Raw genomic sequence first — 3996 nt, forward strand, 5'->3', positions numbered from 1 at the left:
CCAATTTTTGAATTAGAAGAGATTGCGTCTAATTTCAAAACCAAGAATCTGTTGTTTCCCCACCTAAACCAACTAAATTGTATGTTCCATCAACATTTTTGGAAAAACAAATAGAAGGTTTACAACAAAAGGTGAATCTCAACAAAAACTCATTAATAATCTACAGTCTCAAAGTCCGAATTCAAAGAATGAATCAGTATTTGTTGATATCAAGAAAGTTTATGTGAATGTTTCTACCCAAACTATTTCAGTCCTTTAGTAAACCATTCCACTCAGACTACTTGTGTTTCATCTACTGTTTCCTCCACCCAAACCTTGACTGATTCTTTTGAGTGTTCATGTCAAAATACTGCTACTGTAATAGCTGATGATTATGTGCAATCTGATTTATCTTATGACGAACTTGCGCATAGTTTAGTTTTGATATGGTACTACTTTAGGTTTCCACTTATGAGTTTCCTGAAGAGTTAGTTGTTCACCCTAAGCTTTGTGCTAGTATAGGTGTTGATACTTCTACTCAATTTCTTGTGAAACCAAAGATGTGTCAGTTCAAGTTGATTTTATTCCTGAGACTACACCATAGTGTGAAGTTGGAAAACAAAACTCCTGATTTTTCAAAATTCTCTACGGTTTCACAATTCACCAAAAATGATTTTGATAAATTCATGGAGGGAGAATATGTTTTTGATTCTGAAACTGAGAAAAAGATTGAATCTACCAAAATCAAAGTTGAATCAAAAGAGGAATCTCCAAAATCGTTTTTCAAAGCTCCAAATTCATATTATTCAAAGAAACGGTTATTTCCAAACTCATCAAGACTGAACCAAAGACTGTCACCAAACCAAGAATCAATAAGTTAAAAACAAAGTGTCTTACCCCGAAAAAGCATGTTAAAACCAAACAGATGAGACCAATCCCAAAATCAAATACAACAAAGTGAAACTTCTAGAAATCAATTCAATGTTTCTTCGTCTAGCTCTCATTCTAGTTCAATTTCTAAAGTGTCTAAGTCTAGCTCTGTTTTGCTAACTAGGGATACTTCAAATGGTGCAACTAGGTATAGGGATAGATATGGCTGGTTTTCTCATGATAAACCTAAGAAACAAGAAGTTTCTGCACCTTCAAAAGAGTCTAAAAAGATAAAAGTGCTTCAAAACTCTCGTTCTAATCTTCTTAGTATCAATTCGACAGGTGGAAAGAGCTTAATTAGTGAGACTAAATGGGTAGCTAAGTCATTAGTACCTAAGTTCACTAATTTGATAAAAAGAAGAAAAGGCGAAGAAGAAAAGCTGGTAGTAAGAAGAAACATGTTTCTGTTGAGTCAAACAATTTATCTTTTAAGTCCTCTATGTTAAACAATGTTAATGGTGCCAAGGCTAGGCCTTGTGATGTTGTAAACAATGTTAATTCTTGTTCTCATATGCATGGTTTGAATGCTGGTAGACATGTTACTTTTGATTCGTGTGTTAATATTCGTTTGTTTAATCCAAATGTGCTTGTTGATAATGTGCTTGTTAACAAGTATGTTGATTTAAAAGCATGTTTGTATGCACCTTCTAAGTTATACCCCTGCCTTGTTAACTAACCACAAAGGACCCGTCTTTAAGTGGGTACCTAAAGTCGGTTAAATTTTTGATTGCAGGAAATAACCATCTGTGTATGGATACTCGATTCCGGGTGTTCAAAACACATGACTGGCAATAAATCATTGCTCAAGAATTTGTTGAAAGATTCATGGGAACTGTTCGTTTCGGAAACAACAATTTCGCTCCAATTCTAGGTTATGGAGATATTGAAAGAAACGGAATTGTCATCAAGAAAGTTCATTATGTGAAGGCCTGAGTCATAACTTGTTCAGTGTTGGACATTTCTGTGACAACAATCTTCAAGTTCTTTTTCGACAATCTCTGTGCAAAGTCCAAACTCTAGATGGAATTGATATCCTATGCGGAGATCGTGAAGACAATCTTTTCACAGTTAATCTTGATGATAACCAACCAACTGATAATATCTGTCTTGTTTCAAAAGCTACCTCGAAAAATTCTTGGTTGTGGCATAGAAGGTTGTCTCACTTGAATTATCAAACCATCAATGCTTTAGTCAATAAGCAACTTGTTGTAGGCTTGCCTGACTACAAGTATGAGAGTGAGCATGTCTGTCCTTCTTGTGCAGTTGGGAAGATCAAGAGAACTTCTCATAAACCAAGAAAATTCCACATACTTTGGCACCTCTTCATTTGCTTCACATGGATCTTTGTGGGCCTATGAAAGTACAAAGCAGAAACGGGAAGAGATATATCTGGTTATCATTGATGATTACTCAAGATACACTTGGGTCAAGTTTCTTGCTTCAAAGATGAAACAACTCAATTTTCGATCGATTTCATCACTTCCACTCAAGTGAATCTTCAACTTCCTGTCCGTTATATCCGTTCGGATAACGGTACTGAGTTCAAAAATGCCATCTTCAATGAATTTTGCAAATTAAAGGCATTACTCACCAATTCTCTGTTGTCCGAACCCCACAACAAAATGGTGTTGTTGAAAGGAGAAATTGTACGCTGGTAGAAGCAGTAAGAACAATGCTTGCTTATTCCAAGTTACCATCAAACATGTGGGCTGAAGCTGTTGACACTGCCTGTCATACTCAAAATCGGTCCATCATCAATCAGCGTCATGAGAAGACTCCTTATGAGGTTATTAACAAACGCAAACCCAACATCAATTACTTCCATATTTTTGGGTGTGTCTGTTATACCTTAAATGATCGGAAAATGTTGGAAAGTTTGAAAGGAAGGTGACGAAGGTTACTTTGTTGGTTACTCAAAGACATCGATTGCATATCGCATCTTTAATCGTCGAACAAACACGATTCAAGAAACCATGAATGTTTGGTTTGACGAGATGTGTGGCATGATATTGAACAAGAAAGCTTGCTACCAACAATTAGTGATCCAAGTACTTCAAGTGCTTCCTCAAGGACGTCTACCTTAGCTTCAAATTCAAGAAATATCCAACTCCAACAAGTGAAGAGCTAGATATTCTTTTCGAAGAATTCTACAACTCAAAACCGATTCAAGAAAAGGAACCTCAAGCCATCAATGAACCAATTCTGAAAAATGACCCTCTTCAAACAAGTGAATCAGTTCCTGATAACAATCATGAATCATCTTCAAATTCTAAAGAGCAAGAAGAATCACATTCAAGTGATATTTATTCTCAAAAGAATGTTCAAGAACAACCTTCTCAAATCATCCAAACAACAAATCCATCAAATACTCCAAATGTGTATGTACCACTGGATTTTGATAATCCAAATTTGAGGAAAGAGTTCTTCCAAGCTATGATTCCATTTCTCAACAGAACTCTGGATTTAATGATGATAATATTGACATTCATCAACAAGATTCTCTTCCTCATGACAACAAGTGGTCACGTATGCGCAAAGATCATCCTACAGAACAGATCATCGGAGATCCACAAGCTGGGTTTCTACCCGTACTACAGTCAATGAGTGTCTTGTTGCACTTTCACTGAGTAACATCGAACCAAAAACTGTCTCTGAAGCTCTTTGTGATCCAGAGTGGGTTAATGCAATGCAAGATGAATTAGCTCAGTTTGAGAGACTGAAGTATGGAGATTGGTTCCAAATCCAAGGAAAGAAGAACCAATTCGCACTAAGTGGATTTTCAAGAACAAGAAGGATGAAAATGGAATTGTAGTAAGGAACAAAGCTAGATTGGTTGCAAAGGGTTACTGCCAACAACCTGGTGTGGATTTCGACGAAACTTTCGCTCCTGTTGCAAGAATGGAGGCCATTCGTATATTCTTAGCTTATGCCGCATTCAGAAACTTCACAGTGTTTCAAATGGATGTGAAGACAACTTTCTTGAATGGAGAACTGAAAGAAGAAGTTTACGTGGAGCAACCTAAAGGTTTTGTTGATCCTAAGAAGCCAAACCATGTCTACAGGTTAGACAAGGCCCTCTATGGTTTG

Source organism: Erigeron canadensis, chromosome 7, assembly GCF_010389155.1.
Source record: "Erigeron canadensis isolate Cc75 chromosome 7, C_canadensis_v1, whole genome shotgun sequence".
Lineage (NCBI taxonomy): Eukaryota > Viridiplantae > Streptophyta > Magnoliopsida > Asterales > Asteraceae > Erigeron > Erigeron canadensis.